General features: G+C 32.6%; 1 long non-coding RNA gene across 3 annotated transcripts in view; it reads left to right on the top strand.

Annotated features, from left to right (window-relative positions):
* LOC147405567 (uncharacterized) overlaps positions 1-17,420 on the top strand; it is a 32,682-nt gene extending 15,262 nt beyond the window's left edge. For all 3 annotated transcript variants that reach the window (XR_015175997.1, XR_015175996.1, XR_015175995.1), the window contains one exon: positions 32-17,420. This is a non-coding gene — a long non-coding RNA (uncharacterized LOC147405567). The remainder of the gene's footprint in view (positions 1-31) is intronic.
* Positions 17,421-18,395: the final 975 nt, after the last annotated feature.

Here is an 18,395-nt window from a genome sequence, read left to right as displayed (position 1 = left end):
AAGTGTTTTAACGTTTTTATGTAAAATGCAGAAATTCATCAGTTAGAACCCCAGCTTTTGGTGGACAAGGCCGATGTTGAGAAAAAATCATCTCATTGAGAATTCTTTTACCATCATCCACAAGGCCGACATTGCAAAAACTATGGATCATTGAACTATAAGCCACAAGATTAGGTTTACATCCTCTACCCAACATGTAAGTACCCTCCTTTAGCTTTCCATTCTCCAATATGTGAAGAATTAATAGACTCTAATGAATAATTAATTAGGGGCACATCCTTTGTTTTCCATCTCTTTCCACACAAGAATTTCCGATAGGTAGTTTCCTTTCTATCTTAAAAAAACCTCGTATTATGGAGTTGTGTAAGTGAAGGCATTAGGTATGCAATCCTTGCTCATCATCTCCAATAGAACCTTCTTGTCTTTATTTGATTTTTCTGATCGACATAGAACATTTGTATGAGAACCATAGACAACCATATTGGTCTTTTTTCTTTAATAAAATAGGGTGTCCTCACTCCCATTTGGACGTGGGAATAATCCTTGCGGTTACGTCTAGCCAACCCAAACAAGAGTTTAATGATAATATAGCTCACCTTTGTTCTTTGAGAAAATTACATACTTTGAAAACTTTTTCTAAGTTATGGCAACTAAGAATTGTCTGTACACAAGTAATTGTACCCAAGTCCAAGGAGAAGTGAATAGAACATTAACCAACTTATCTATAAGCTCAAAAGCCGAAGTACAATGTAAGAATAAACTTTATACTAGCCGAGTTAATGACAAATATTGACAGGTAGGATTGAATTAATCTACATATAATTTGAGGAAATCCACTTAAGTTAAAAAGTCTATTAAGATGGTTAGGGCATGTTTGACAAAGATCAATTATAATCTCCAAGTAAAGAGAGTAGGTAAGTTTAAGGTTCTAAGAGATTAATAGGAAGATCAAAATAATGAAAGTATATAAAAATTCAATTTAAACAACAAAAGACATGGCTGTGGTAAAAATTGAACGGAGGAACAAGACTCATTTTTTAACCCCCAAGTCTTTGGGATGTCTTTGTTGATGACGAACATCATCATTAGTTATAGTCGTCGTTGTCATCATTATCGTCATTTTCGTTGTCATCATCATTGTCGTCGTCGTCGTCATCATCATTATCATTGCGTTGTTGTTATCGTCATCATAGAAGCCTTGGCCCAACAATTTGGGATTGACTTAATGAGTCTTGTTCCTCAATTCAATTTTTCTCCAGCCATGGTTGAAATCCCTATATGAACCAAATGAATTATTAAATTTATGTTAGGTGGCATAATTTTATATTGGTTAGGCATTCTATTATATGGAATTGGGACCGATAGATTGGGTATTAGTATGGGGGAAGCTGTTGTCTTTTTTGAATGGGATTGCCTATGGATGGTATTGATAACAAATCTATGGGTCGGGTTCAACAGCCAAATTCCTAGCCAAAACATTGTCTTATATGGCCTAAAAGTTTCGGAATGGGCTTATTTTTTGTAAGGACTATGGTGAGGAGCATCCTCACAAAAAATCAATCAATTCCGAAACTAACGCAATGAAAAGTTATTTATATAAACTAATGATAAAAAGTGACGGTACACGAATCTTCAACTTATAAACTGGGCTTAGAAGTTTCATAATTGGCTGATTTTTTTTTGGTGAGGATGATCTCGTCACCATAAAGATCATCCTCACAAAAAATCTTCCCATTCCGAAACTTTGAGCCCATATAGGACAAAATACTTTGGCTAGGACCTTGCAACTGAACGCTACCCTAAATCTAATCATATAAGTTCATTGAAGAGGATACCATGATATACCCTGATTGGTCCTTTTATTTTAAAAATTCTTGTAGGTAGGGTTTTGTGGGGATTTTATTTTTAATGCTCATTATGGAGGAGACTGATGAGACATTAGCATCTACATACGCAGAAAAAAGAAGAAATTATCACAGATAATACCCTTATTGGTCCTTTTATTTTAAAAATTCTTCTTGATAGGGTTTTGTTTGGTTTTTATGTTTAGTTCTCATTTTGGAGGAAACTGATGAGACATCAATTTCTACATATGCAGAAAAATGATGAAATTATCACAAATATGCCAAGTTTTGTAAAAGTTAGTATTCTTTCATATCCCACTCATTCCATTTATATGAAGGACATGAAGGATTCCTTGAATAAGATACATAATCAACAAATAATACTGACCTTATCAACTCGAACAACACTTTCACCTCATTTATTTGGAACGAGTTAGGAATGGTATGTCGATATTTTCCCGTGAAGCACTTAGAAATTTTCTTGCATGCATGAGTCAACTTTGCCCGAAGCATTTCATCTGTAGGGTGGCATACTTTTGTAAAGATCTAGATTTTTATTCACTCCAATAAGAATTGGTGAATTAATGTGTAGGATACAAAATGTACTAACATCACATATTAAAATCATTCTACTTAATGTACTTATATAAGCATGCGAACAAATAAGTTGCTTAGGACTTTCCACCTTGCTTATGCTGTATGGCAGTCATAATGATTAATGATGTTAACCGGTTTATATTTGAACTTTGGATTATTTTACACATATGTTATTTGTTGAATATCAAAGCCACTGTGTATAATTTTGTGTACTAACATTTGCCTGGCTTTTGTAAGACAAATATTTTTATGGACTCTCTGACAAGAAAGCAGAAACATGTAATGTGCCAATCTCTTTATATGCAACTAATTAAATAAGGAATTGGTAGGTTTTGAGATTTGTATATGTTTCCATCATGATTGAAGTGGGGTTGCTTTGTTAGTTTTTATATGAATTGAGAGGTATCTAATCTTTTTTATGTTAGTTGTCGCTTAATGCTTTTTGTACAAAAGCTTTTGGAAGAGTTGATTATGCAATTGAGGTAAGTAATTTTCTATTCAAATCTTTGATAATCAGTGCTTACTTAACCACTCATTTATGATATATATATATATATATATATATGTTGATGTTAGTTGTTCCTTTATTTTCCTGAATCGAAGTTGCTGGCAGATTTGATGGCATAAGTGATGTAAGTAATTTCCTACTCAAATATTTGATAATTAAGTGCATTGTTAACAAATAAATTCTGATGTATCCTTGATATTTTAACATTATGAACATTGAGAATTGAGTTAAACAATCGAACAATTTGCCTACATTGAAATTCTTAGCCCATTCTATTAAACAAGTTCACAACTTTATCGGTTAAATGTTCCTTTCCTTAAGCTTAGAATTAATTATGTGAAAACTTTATCAGTGAACACCTTTTTCTTTTGCTTCATTTTATTCAATTGATTCTTCAACGACATAAAGTCTCCCTAGAATCAATATAATTCTTATGTGGAAATAAAAGTTGGATTTTCCACATTTGAAGGGTTTCTTTAGGAGTTGTCATTGAAGAATGATACCTTAATATGGAAGGAAACAAGAAGAGGCTCCTGAAGAAGAAATTTGGGAGTATGGTCTTTCCCATCCAATACTTGCAAAATACATATGAAGGTTTATTTCACTAGATTTCATTATGTTCCTTGTCTATTGGTTAACTTTTTTTTTTTAAAAGGTTATTATGTAAAATGCAGAAATTCATCAGTTAGAACCCCAGCTTTTGGTGGATAAGGCTAATGTTGAGAAAAAATCATCTCATTGAGAATCCTTTTACCATCATCCAGAAGGCCAACATTGCAAAAACCATGGATATTGAACTTTGTTTTCCATCTCTTTCCACACAAGAATTTCTGATTGGCAGTTTTCTTTCTATCTTAACGAAATCCCGTATCATGGAGTTGTGTAAGTGAAGGCATTAGGTATGCAATCCTTGGTCATCATCTCCAATAGAACCTTCTTGCCTTCATCTAATTTTCCTTATCGACATAGACCATTTGTAAGAGAACCATAGACGACAATATTGTTTTTTCCCCCCTAATAAAATTGGGTGTCTTCACTCCCCTTTGGATGTGGGAATAATCCTTGAGGTTACGCCTAGCCCCACCCCAAACAAGAGTATAGATAATAATATAGCTCAGCTCTGTTCTTTGAGAATACTACATACTTTGAAAAGTTTTTCTAAGTTATTACAACTAGGGATGGTTGGCTGAAAATATGGCAACTAAGAATTGTTAGTACATAAGTAATTGTACCCAAGTCCAAGGAGCAGTGAATAGAACATTAACCAACTTATTTACAAACTCAAGCTTAAGTACAATTTGAGAATAGACTTTATACTAGCAGAGTTAATAACAAATATTGACATGTAGGAATGAAGAAATCTACAGAGAAATTGAGGAATGAAGAAATCCACAGAGAATTTCATATGGAAATGGTAGAGCTTGTAATCGGTAGGCACGTTTTAATGAATAAGGAAAACTTAAAACAAAAAGAATTGCATAAATATTGGGTGACATTCCGACTTCTCATGCATGTTGCTCATCTACTTCATGTTGGGATGTTATTCTAAATCAGAAGCTTTATTTTTCTGTTCTAAATGAATGTATGTGTCCTTGATGGTTAAGTTGACTGTGTTTTTGTATCCATGAACTATATAATCTACTTTAGTAATACCTTTTCGTATAATATCAATTGTTTGAATTGAAATGTTTGTCATGAAGATAGGTTTTGTGGGGTAAGAGTAGTAGTGTCTTGAAGAGAGATGGCGGAGATTCGATCATAAAGGCCTTCAAAGAGATGTCCATTTTGCTGCAAACATCAAACAAGCTTTGCATTGTCAGTAATGGGTATATGTCCTTTTTCAACTTCTTTCATTTTCATGATTTGATTGGTTGATTGATTAGAACTGTCTGATGGGAAATGTTTACCACAAATAGGTTTTCAAAGAAATAGTGTTAACTGAATCTTTCTAACAATACAAATGGATTTTCAAAGAAGTGAGTGTTAAAGCAATCTTTTCTAACAATGCAAAGCTCGTTTGATGCTTGTAAAGGAATGCCACATGCACAACAAATGGAATCAAATGGGTTTTCAAAGAAGTGAGTGTTAACGCAATCTTTTCTAACAATGCAAAGCTCGTTTGATGCTTGTAAAAGAATACCGCATGCACAACAAATGCAATCAAATGGGTTTTCAAAGAAATAGTGTTAACCAAATCGTTATAACAATACAAATGGATTTTCAAAGAAATGAGTGTTAACGCAATCTTCTAACCAATGCAAAGCTCGTTTGATGCTTGTAAAGGAACGCCACATGTGTTAACCAACCAACTACTCCAAAAGACCGATCTTTTGGAGAAGGGGAGAACTATTAATATAAGAGGGTCACGGGAATTAACTGGGGTATGACACACCTGAGAGTGGAGGAAAATATACACTCAACACTCTCCCTCACCCTTAAGGGTGGAAAGATTCGAACCCATGACCTATGTTAACCAACCATTTACTCCAAAAGACTGATCTGATGGAGAAAGGGAGAACTATGAATATAAGAGGGTCATGGGGTTTAATTGGGGTATGACACACCCGAGAGTGGAGGAAAATATACACTCAACAACATGCATGTCAAATGGAATTATGATTGATGCATCTTCTGTTATTGTTTTTCCTTGTTTGATTTCATTGCAGATTTTCTTGAATGGAATCAGTTTAACGCAAATATTCATGTTAGAATACAACCAATTGTGATCTTGTTGTTTTAATTTATGTCATTTGCAGTTTTGTTTCTTTATCAAATAAAATAGATTTATGTTCTTTTGTTTCAATTCGATAGACCATAACTATTGCTCCAGCTCTCCACGGGCTTTTCCAAATAGGGGTTCCTGTTGGATTGTGAGTTTTTGACCTTAGCTTTTTTGGTTTATGTGCGATTTAACGATTGGTATTGCTTGGTATCATACTTGGTTGAATCATAGGTGACGAAACTTGCTTAAAATTTCTAGGAAAAGGTATGACATAGTTGAGATTTTTAGGTTTGTCTTGAGTTTTGATTTGTCTACATATGTAGTTTTACAAGTTATTCTTTTGTTTCAATGTGATTTTGTTGGTCTTTCTGTATTTTTCCTATTGTATGGTTTTAGTGGAGATGTGCTTTGTTCATGCTTTTTAGGATTTATATTTGGTTTTTATGAAAATTTGACTTCTTTTCATTCATAGATCTCTTTGAAATCTTAAATTTGACTTCATGCATTGTTTTACAGGATTTTTAAACTTAAGTTTCAAGATTTTTTAGATTAAAGATTTAATATCACAAGTTTTAATTCCATCATCCATGAAAATTTGTTTCTTTTTCATTCAAATATCTCTTTGAAATCTTAAATCTTTGTTCATGCTTTGTAGAATTTATATTTGGTTTTTTGAAAATTTGACTTCTTTTCATTCATAGATATCTCTTTGAACTCTTAAGTTTATCTCTTTGAAATCTTAAATCTTTGTTCATGCTTTTTAGAATTTATATTTGGTTTTATGAAAATTTGACTTCTTTTCATTCATAGATATCTCTTTGAAATCTTAAATTTGACTTCATATATTGTTTTACAGGATTTTTAAACTTAAGTTTCAAGATTAAAGATTAAAGATTTAATATCACAAGTTTTAATTCCATCATCTATGAGCATTTGTTTCTTTTTCATTCAAATATCTCTATGAAATCTTCAATCTGACTTCATATGCCTTTTTATAGGATTGATAGATTTAAATTTCAAGATTTGTAGATTTCAGATTTGAGATCAGCTTTGTTAATGTTTTTAGGTTTTCTCTATAGTTCATGAAAATATATGTCTCCTTTCCATTCATATATCTTTTTGAAATCCTTAATTTAACATTATGAACCGAGTGAAACTATCGAAGAATTTGCTTACATTGAAATTCTTCAACCATTCTATTAAACAAGTTCACAGCTTCATCGGCTAAAGAATACCGCATGCACAACAAATGCAATCAAATGGGTTTTCAAAGAAATAGTGTTAACCAAATCGTTATAACAATACAAATGGATTTTCAAAGAAATGAGTGTTAACGCAATCTTCTAACCAATGCAAAGCTCGTTTGATGCTTGTAAAGGAACGCCACATGTGTTAACCAACCAACTACTCCAAAAGACCGATCTTTTGGAGAAGGGGAGAACTATTAATATAAGAGGGTCACGGGAATTAACTGGGGTATGACACACCTGAGAGTGGAGGAAAATATACACTCAACACTCTCCCTCACCCTTAAGGGTGGAAAGATTCGAACCCATGACCTATGTTAACCAACCATTTACTCCAAAAGACTGATCTGATGGAGAAAGGGAGAACTATGAATATAAGAGGGTCATGGGGTTTAATTGGGGTATGACACACCCGAGAGTGGAGGAAAATATACACTCAACAACATGCATGTCAAATGGAATTATGATTGATGCATCTTCTGTTATTGTTTTTCCTTGTTTGATTTCATTGCAGATTTTCTTGAATGGAATCAGTTTAACGCAAATATTCATGTTAGAATACAACCAATTGTGATCTTGTTGTTTTAATTTATGTCATTTGCAGTTTTGTTTCTTTATCAAATAAAATAGATTTATGTTCTTTTGTTTCAATTCGATAGACCATAACTATTGCTCCAGCTCTCCACGGGCTTTTCCAAATAGGGGTTCCTGTTGGATTGTGAGTTTTTGACCTTAGCTTTTTTGGTTTATGTGCGATTTAACGATTGGTATTGCTTGGTATCATACTTGGTTGAATCATAGGTGACGAAACTTGCTTAAAATTTCTAGGAAAAGGTATGACATAGTTGAGATTTTTAGGTTTGTCTTGAGTTTTGATTTGTCTACATATGTAGTTTTACAAGTTATTCTTTTGTTTCAATGTGATTTTGTTGGTCTTTCTGTATTTTTCCTATTGTATGGTTTTAGTGGAGATGTGCTTTGTTCATGCTTTTTAGGATTTATATTTGGTTTTTATGAAAATTTGACTTCTTTTCATTCATAGATCTCTTTGAAATCTTAAATTTGACTTCATGCATTGTTTTACAGGATTTTTAAACTTAAGTTTCAAGATTTTTTAGATTAAAGATTTAATATCACAAGTTTTAATTCCATCATCCATGAAAATTTGTTTCTTTTTCATTCAAATATCTCTTTGAAATCTTAAATCTTTGTTCATGCTTTGTAGAATTTATATTTGGTTTTTTGAAAATTTGACTTCTTTTCATTCATAGATATCTCTTTGAACTCTTAAGTTTATCTCTTTGAAATCTTAAATCTTTGTTCATGCTTTTTAGAATTTATATTTGGTTTTATGAAAATTTGACTTCTTTTCATTCATAGATATCTCTTTGAAATCTTAAATTTGACTTCATATATTGTTTTACAGGATTTTTAAACTTAAGTTTCAAGATTAAAGATTAAAGATTTAATATCACAAGTTTTAATTCCATCATCTATGAGCATTTGTTTCTTTTTCATTCAAATATCTCTATGAAATCTTCAATCTGACTTCATATGCCTTTTTATAGGATTGATAGATTTAAATTTCAAGATTTGTAGATTTCAGATTTGAGATCAGCTTTGTTAATGTTTTTAGGTTTTCTCTATAGTTCATGAAAATATATGTCTCCTTTCCATTCATATATCTTTTTGAAATCCTTAATTTAACATTATGAACCGAGTGAAACTATCGAAGAATTTGCTTACATTGAAATTCTTCAACCATTCTATTAAACAAGTTCACAGCTTCATCGGCTAAAGAATACCGCATGCACAACAAATGCAATCAAATGGGTTTTCAAAGAAATAGTGTTAACCAAATCGTTATAACAATACAAATGGATTTTCAAAGAAATGAGTGTTAACGCAATCTTCTAACCAATGCAAAGCTCGTTTGATGCTTGTAAAGGAACGCCACATGTGTTAACCAACCAACTACTCCAAAAGACCGATCTTTTGGAGAAGGGGAGAACTATTAATATAAGAGGGTCACGGGAATTAACTGGGGTATGACACACCTGAGAGTGGAGGAAAATATACACTCAACACTCTCCCTCACCCTTAAGGGTGGAAAGATTCGAACCCATGACCTATGTTAACCAACCATTTACTCCAAAAGACTGATCTGATGGAGAAAGGGAGAACTATGAATATAAGAGGGTCATGGGGTTTAATTGGGGTATGACACACCCGAGAGTGGAGGAAAATATACACTCAACAACATGCATGTCAAATGGAATTATGATTGATGCATCTTCTGTTATTGTTTTTCCTTGTTTGATTTCATTGCAGATTTTCTTGAATGGAATCAGTTTAACGCAAATATTCATGTTAGAATACAACCAATTGTGATCTTGTTGTTTTAATTTATGTCATTTGCAGTTTTGTTTCTTTATCAAATAAAATAGATTTATGTTCTTTTGTTTCAATTCGATAGACCATAACTATTGCTCCAGCTCTCCACGGGCTTTTCCAAATAGGGGTTCCTGTTGGATTGTGAGTTTTTGACCTTAGCTTTTTTGGTTTATGTGCGATTTAACGATTGGTATTGCTTGGTATCATACTTGGTTGAATCATAGGTGACGAAACTTGCTTAAAATTTCTAGGAAAAGGTATGACATAGTTGAGATTTTTAGGTTTGTCTTGAGTTTTGATTTGTCTACATATGTAGTTTTACAAGTTATTCTTTTGTTTCAATGTGATTTTGTTGGTCTTTCTGTATTTTTCCTATTGTATGGTTTTAGTGGAGATGTGCTTTGTTCATGCTTTTTAGGATTTATATTTGGTTTTTATGAAAATTTGACTTCTTTTCATTCATAGATCTCTTTGAAATCTTAAATTTGACTTCATGCATTGTTTTACAGGATTTTTAAACTTAAGTTTCAAGATTTTTTAGATTAAAGATTTAATATCACAAGTTTTAATTCCATCATCCATGAAAATTTGTTTCTTTTTCATTCAAATATCTCTTTGAAATCTTAAATCTTTGTTCATGCTTTGTAGAATTTATATTTGGTTTTTTGAAAATTTGACTTCTTTTCATTCATAGATATCTCTTTGAACTCTTAAGTTTATCTCTTTGAAATCTTAAATCTTTGTTCATGCTTTTTAGAATTTATATTTGGTTTTATGAAAATTTGACTTCTTTTCATTCATAGATATCTCTTTGAAATCTTAAATTTGACTTCATATATTGTTTTACAGGATTTTTAAACTTAAGTTTCAAGATTAAAGATTAAAGATTTAATATCACAAGTTTTAATTCCATCATCTATGAGCATTTGTTTCTTTTTCATTCAAATATCTCTATGAAATCTTCAATCTGACTTCATATGCCTTTTTATAGGATTGATAGATTTAAATTTCAAGATTTGTAGATTTCAGATTTGAGATCAGCTTTGTTAATGTTTTTAGGTTTTCTCTATAGTTCATGAAAATATATGTCTCCTTTCCATTCATATATCTTTTTGAAATCCTTAATTTAACATTATGAACCGAGTGAAACTATCGAAGAATTTGCTTACATTGAAATTCTTCAACCATTCTATTAAACAAGTTCACAGCTTCATCGGCTAAAGAATACCGCATGCACAACAAATGCAATCAAATGGGTTTTCAAAGAAATAGTGTTAACCAAATCGTTATAACAATACAAATGGATTTTCAAAGAAATGAGTGTTAACGCAATCTTCTAACCAATGCAAAGCTCGTTTGATGCTTGTAAAGGAACGCCACATGTGTTAACCAACCAACTACTCCAAAAGACCGATCTTTTGGAGAAGGGGAGAACTATTAATATAAGAGGGTCACGGGAATTAACTGGGGTATGACACACCTGAGAGTGGAGGAAAATATACACTCAACACTCTCCCTCACCCTTAAGGGTGGAAAGATTCGAACCCATGACCTATGTTAACCAACCATTTACTCCAAAAGACTGATCTGATGGAGAAAGGGAGAACTATGAATATAAGAGGGTCATGGGGTTTAATTGGGGTATGACACACCCGAGAGTGGAGGAAAATATACACTCAACAACATGCATGTCAAATGGAATTATGATTGATGCATCTTCTGTTATTGTTTTTCCTTGTTTGATTTCATTGCAGATTTTCTTGAATGGAATCAGTTTAACGCAAATATTCATGTTAGAATACAACCAATTGTGATCTTGTTGTTTTAATTTATGTCATTTGCAGTTTTGTTTCTTTATCAAATAAAATAGATTTATGTTCTTTTGTTTCAATTCGATAGACCATAACTATTGCTCCAGCTCTCCACGGGCTTTTCCAAATAGGGGTTCCTGTTGGATTGTGAGTTTTTGACCTTAGCTTTTTTGGTTTATGTGCGATTTAACGATTGGTATTGCTTGGTATCATACTTGGTTGAATCATAGGTGACGAAACTTGCTTAAAATTTCTAGGAAAAGGTATGACATAGTTGAGATTTTTAGGTTTGTCTTGAGTTTTGATTTGTCTACATATGTAGTTTTACAAGTTATTCTTTTGTTTCAATGTGATTTTGTTGGTCTTTCTGTATTTTTCCTATTGTATGGTTTTAGTGGAGATGTGCTTTGTTCATGCTTTTTAGGATTTATATTTGGTTTTTATGAAAATTTGACTTCTTTTCATTCATAGATCTCTTTGAAATCTTAAATTTGACTTCATGCATTGTTTTACAGGATTTTTAAACTTAAGTTTCAAGATTTTTTAGATTAAAGATTTAATATCACAAGTTTTAATTCCATCATCCATGAAAATTTGTTTCTTTTTCATTCAAATATCTCTTTGAAATCTTAAATCTTTGTTCATGCTTTGTAGAATTTATATTTGGTTTTTTGAAAATTTGACTTCTTTTCATTCATAGATATCTCTTTGAACTCTTAAGTTTATCTCTTTGAAATCTTAAATCTTTGTTCATGCTTTTTAGAATTTATATTTGGTTTTATGAAAATTTGACTTCTTTTCATTCATAGATATCTCTTTGAAATCTTAAATTTGACTTCATATATTGTTTTACAGGATTTTTAAACTTAAGTTTCAAGATTAAAGATTAAAGATTTAATATCACAAGTTTTAATTCCATCATCTATGAGCATTTGTTTCTTTTTCATTCAAATATCTCTATGAAATCTTCAATCTGACTTCATATGCCTTTTTATAGGATTGATAGATTTAAATTTCAAGATTTGTAGATTTCAGATTTGAGATCAGCTTTGTTAATGTTTTTAGGTTTTCTCTATAGTTCATGAAAATATATGTCTCCTTTCCATTCATATATCTTTTTGAAATCCTTAATTTAACATTATGAACCGAGTGAAACTATCGAAGAATTTGCTTACATTGAAATTCTTCAACCATTCTATTAAACAAGTTCACAGCTTCATCGGCTAAATGTATTTTTTCTTAAGCTTTGAATATAATTATGAAAACTTTATCAATTAACATTTTTTTTGCTCTTGCTTCATTTGATTCTCCAACAACATAAAGTCCCTAGAATTAACGCAATTCTTTATGTGGAAATAAAATGTGGAATCGTCATATTTTGAATAGTGATAATTTAAGATGGAAGGAAGTAAGGAAAGGTTCCTGAAGTGGTAGCTAAAATGTTGTTCGATTCTCCAACGACATAAAGTCCCTAGAATCAAACATAGTTCTTTATGTGGAAATAAAAGGTGGAATCGTCATATTTTGAAGGGTTTCTTAGGGTTGTCATTGAAAAGTGATAGCTTAAGATGGAAGGAAGCAAGGAAAGGTTCTTGAGGAGGAAATTTGGGTTAATTGCAAATGTATCATATGAAGGTCCATTTGATTAGATTTCATTTGAGCCTTGCCCATTGGTTAAAAAACAGATTGTTTTAGGGTTTTGATGAAAATGCAGAAATCCATCAATTAGAATCAGCAATCCTAGCTTTTAGTGATCAAATCATCTCATTGGGAATCTTTTTACCATCATCCATATGGCTGGCATTGCAAAGACCATGGATTGTTGAACTGTAAGCCATGACATCAGGTTTACATCCTCTACCCCACTACTACATGTAAGTATCATCATCCCCTCCTTGAGTTTTTCATCCTCTAAGTAAAGAATCTCATTACCTAGGGGCACATCCTTTGTTTTCCAATTTCCATCTTTCCACACAAGAATTTCTCAATGATAGTTTTCTATCTTAACTGTGTAAGTGCAGGTTCTCAACTGTATAAGGTATGCAATCCTTGCTCATTGTTTCCAATAGAACCTTCTTGGCTTCATGTGATTATTATTCTTGACATAGACCATTTGTAAGATGACCATAAATGATAATATATATATATATATATATATACGGTGACCTTGAGACTGCAGATAAGCCCAACCACCTAAACGGGAGTGTAGATGATAATATAGATCACCTCTTTCTTTGAGAAAACTGCATATTTTGAGAACTTTTTCTAAGTTATTGCAATTGTGGATTGTTGGCTGAAAATTGTACCCAAGTCCAAGGAGAAAGAGAATATAACATTAACCAACTTATTTACAAGCTCAAGCCTAAGTACAATAAGAGAGTAAACTTTATACTAGCAGAGTTAATACAAAATTAATATGTAGCAATGAAGAAATCTTCTAATAAATTGAGAAACCCAACTAAGCTTTATAAAGTCGATTCAAATGGTTTGGGCATGTTTGACAAAGATTAATTACAACCTCCGATTAAAAAAATAGGTAAGTTTTAGGTTTTAAAAGAGGAAGAGGAAAAACAAAAGAATGTTGATTTTTAGATAGTGGAATTCCCTTTAAACAACAAAAGACGTGGTTGTGGTCAAAATTGAATGGAGGAGCAAGATTCATTTTGTTAACCCCAAATCATTGTGATATGATAAACCTCATCATTCATCATAGTCGTTGTTGTCATCATCATCATTGTCATTGTCGTCATCTTCATGTTCGTCATCGTCAATGTCATTGTTGTTATAGTCATCATGGACAGCCTTGCCCCAAAAATGTGGGATTGACTTAATGAATCTTGTTCCTCAATTCAATTTTTTCTCAAGCCATGCTTGAAATCCCTATATGAACTGAACAAATTATCAAATTTATGTTAGGTGGCATACTTTTAAACTAGTTGGCTATTTAACTGTTTCATTTATTTGGAATTGAGACCTACAGATTGGGTTAAATTTTGTAGTTTAAATAAACAATATTCAGGAAAGTTTAGTCTATACTTATTACTACTGTTCAGGTTTTAAGATTCTTGCATATCTCACTCATTCCATTTATACAATGGACATGTAGAATTCACTGAATAAGATACATTATCAATCACATCATACTGAATTTATCAAGTCGAAGAAGACTTGCACCTCCTTTATATTGAATGAGTTAGTAATGGCACGTATGTATTTTTCCCTTGTAGTGTTTGAAAAATGTCTTGCATGCATGAGTCAACTTTGCCCGATGCTGCTCATTTGCTGGGTGCCATATTGTTTTAAAGGTCCAGATTTTTATTCACTCCAATATGAATGGGTGAATTCATTGTGAAGGATACACATATTATCATCACCGATTAAAATAATATTGCCTAATATACTTCTAATAAGCATGCTAACAAATTAACAGAGAAAGAAAGCGTATGTAACGTGGCAAATTAAGGTCCAGTTGTTCTATATTTTAGACAAGTAGTTACGTAGAAGCAGCATGGCATTAACATTGGATCTTTTTCGTCAAGATTTTGTTTTATAGAAGTTTTCCATGAAAGATGCTCTTAAATTAACAAACACATACTTCAAAAAGACAGAACATTAACTATGCAACATAGGGTAGTGGGTACAGATGTGTTTATATTAACAGGTGGAAAAGTACTGAAAACTGAAGGGGGAAAGGATAGAAGAATGTTTGACATGAAAAGATGGCTAGAGCTTAACTATGCACATGGGTTAGTGCGTATAGATGTTTGCATTAACAGGTGGAAAAGTTCTGAAAACAGGAAGGGGGCCTAAAAGGACAAAACATCTGTGTCTCCTAAGGAATAAAAAAGGGAAAATGGGATTTAAGTGCTGAAATTACAATATCTGCGGCAAAATAGCCAATTTAATTGAAGAGCGGCGACAGAAGGTTTTGGAGTGCCTAAAAGAGAAAATTACTCACTGAAGGAAATTTGGTGGTAGAACAATGAAATCCAATTGGAGATTTGCTTCAAAACTTGGTGATTTAGAAAGTTGTAGCAACAAAAATAAAAAATAAAAAATAATAATTTTTTTGCAGAAGGTTGTAAATATTTGTTTTTGAAAAATCCAGAAATATCTGCTGTTGTGAGTATTACATTAGTTTATTAATCGAAAGAAACCCAAATCACTTAAATGTTCCCACTTAAGAAAATGACCAAAATATGGATTTTTGGATGATCTTTGATTCATTGATTCCGCAGTACATTTTACATTACGTAAATTAAAGTATTGTTATATGGTTATTGGATGACAATAACAACAGTTTACTGGCCTAGTTCTACAGAAAGACAGGGATCTCCTTATCTAGAAAGAATTTTGCATCATATACATGGCCTCACCAAGAGAAGTGAGTTCAATCTGCTGTGTGTGCATAAATTAGAAAGTATTTTTCTAAACAGAGAGAAAAACATGGATGCAGCACTTAAGTGTCTTAACTTTTTTTAAATGCATGATTGATTTAACAGCTTAATAACACACCTTTACAGGATAACAACAAATCTCATTGTGACTTTTATATTTTCTCGAAAAACACTCAAGATTGACCATTGTGGAGACTGAAGGCATGTTTGATGTTGATTTAAAGGTGTTTCTTACTTTCTCTGGTTGTCCTCTCTGCTGTACAAAATTGTTGTGTTTCATTACTTAGAATGACCATGCACGCAATTGGGCCTTGAAGGTTTGTTATTAATGCCTCTTATTTCATCCATAACTTGATTAGAGAAAGAGATATCCTATTAGGGATAGAGATATGTTCTAAATAGGCTATATTGCTAATATCTGCTCTACCTAATTAACTATGCAACATGGATTAGTGGGTATAGATGTTTGCATTAACAGGTGGAAAAGTACTGAAAACAGGAAGGGAGCCTGAAAGGACAAATCATTTGTTTGTCTTAAGGAAAAAGAAGAAGGAAAATGGGATTTAGGTGCTGAAATTACAATATCTGCGGCAAAATAGCCAATTTAATTGAAGAGCGGCGAAAGAAGGTTTTGGAGTGCCTAAAAGAGATCATTACTCACCGAAGGAAATTTGGTGGTAGAACGATGAAATCCAACCAGAGAGTTGCTTCAAAACTTGATTAGAGATAGAGATATCCTTATTAAATATGTTATGTTTCTCCATTACTTGATTAGGAATGGAGATATGTTCTAAATAGGCTATTTTGCTAATATCTGCTCTAGCTAATTACTTTTGGGACAAGTCTTCGATGATGATATGTTATACTGTGCTAGTTATTCAGTCTAACCGATTGTGAAACCAAATACTAAATTGTCTTAATCTCATAAGAATTTCTTCCTCAGTTTTTTATTATTATTTATTGATGAAACCTACCTATCAAATGTGTTTGTGTTTCTAATCCCAGTTACCTTGCATACAATTTGAGTGAGATGGAGCGCTTACTATTAACCAACCAACTACTCCAAAAGACTGATCTTTTGGAAAGGGGAAGAATTATGAATATAAGAGAGTCATTAGGGTATGACACACTTGAGAGTAGAGGAAAATACACTCAACACAGAATCGAACTTGTGATCTATATGAAACTAGCGCTCTGATACCATGTTAACCAACCAACTACTCCAAAAGACTGATCTTTTTGAGAGGGGTGGAACTATGAATATAAGAGGGTCTCTTGAGACTTAATTGGCTATGTATGTAATGTAATTTGACTATTTCTAATGTTATTTCAATTCTTCTCCACATGCCCTTTTTATGATGCATTAGAGTTTTCTACTTGTTTACTTTCGCTTGTTTTAAGCTCAACGATGGAATCTATGCCACCTCAACTCTTTGCATTGCACAATGTTATAGGAGAAATTTCATGAAAATAATTTTAAGGATTCTCGCATGGTTGTGATAAGTTGTCTTTACCTAATTGATCCTCAATGTACTTTGATTGCTATATTTTGTAAGGGGGTCTTTCTTCCTCCTGGTCCGAGGAGAAATTTCCAAATGTCTAGCATTCCCTCACTACCTCATGCCAATGATTTTTTTATTTGATTTGAGAGGAGGAAAAAAAAACATTTCATTTAAGTTCCATTGTCTGTATTGCTGCCCACCTCAAATGCTCAAACTTGCTCATTTAGGTTGGAATTGATGTTGACAGGTTGGGCTTATGTTCGCCCCAAACCCGACCCTATCAAGTAGTTGTCCTTGCTTTCCATCAAGGAAAACATTTATCTATAGGTCGTTCTCATGATATCATTTGCCTTAGCGAATAAAGTTTCAACAAGATTTTGTTGTTGCCTTACTAAAAGAGGGTTAAATATTTTAATATTTACTAAAAAGAATCTTTTTTTTTTTTTTTAAATTATAAAAAGTGAATTAAGTTACTAGACAATCCAACATGTTGTAACTTGATGGAGTGTCCAATGTTTTAATGTGTTAAAATACATTATTTTACCTAAAATGCCCTCCTAAGATTGATAATAGCGAGGGAAAATAAAATTTGCCGCTATTGCTCTCAATTTAAAAAAAAAAACAACTTGTAAAGGTCTTAGGTTCCTCGACGCAATTCATATGTAAATCACCAAATAATTAGTACACTTTTGGGGTGGCACTAGTAAAAGTTGTTGTGGTAATAATAGTTTTCTTTCTTTAACCTACTTAGCCGTTCAAACTTGTTTTCCACTCATGGTTTTCAACGGCTCCAAACTATTGGCAGAAAAATCATGATATTTTCCGTTGATAATATATGGTCTTTGTAGATGCTATTTTTTGCTCTACACTTTTCCTTCCTCTCTTTGCTCGGGCGGACCTGCGAATTAGCCCACTTCGACGATCAAGTTAGACACTATGAAAGTTAAGTCTAAAAATCTTAATCTAATTCAGAGAGAAGAGGAAAAAGAACCCCCTTTTTACCCATGGTCCTTTTCCTTTTATAAGCATCCAACTTGATCGTTTTCAGTGCTATTATTTGACGTGACCCAGGGCAATTAGCTTACTCTCAGGGTAGTTAGTCCACTCTCTGACACATTAGCTGCAGGAGTAGTTGACTGCTCTGTCAATCCTAGAATAATCAAAGTTGATCTGACATGGTATGGATTGTCAGAGCTGTCAATCAATGGCACGTCTGTTAGACTCGTCTTGTCGACCTACACTAGCACTTAATATCCATGGAGTACGCCATTCGTGCTACTTGAGGGATTGGTGGTGCAGGTTCGAGCTGGGTGTCCGTGCAACCGAGGAGTTTAACCAACTGGGCACATATAGCAGTCCATCCGAGCTTCAAA

The sequence above is a fragment of the Akebia trifoliata genome, chromosome 3 (genome assembly GCF_017979445.1).
Source record: "Akebia trifoliata isolate Shusen 1 chromosome 3, ASM1797944v1, whole genome shotgun sequence".
In the NCBI taxonomy this organism is placed as follows: Eukaryota; Viridiplantae; Streptophyta; class Magnoliopsida; order Ranunculales; family Lardizabalaceae; genus Akebia; species Akebia trifoliata.
The sequence above is the reverse complement of the archived record's forward strand: the minus strand, read 5'-3'. Positions and strand labels throughout refer to the sequence as shown.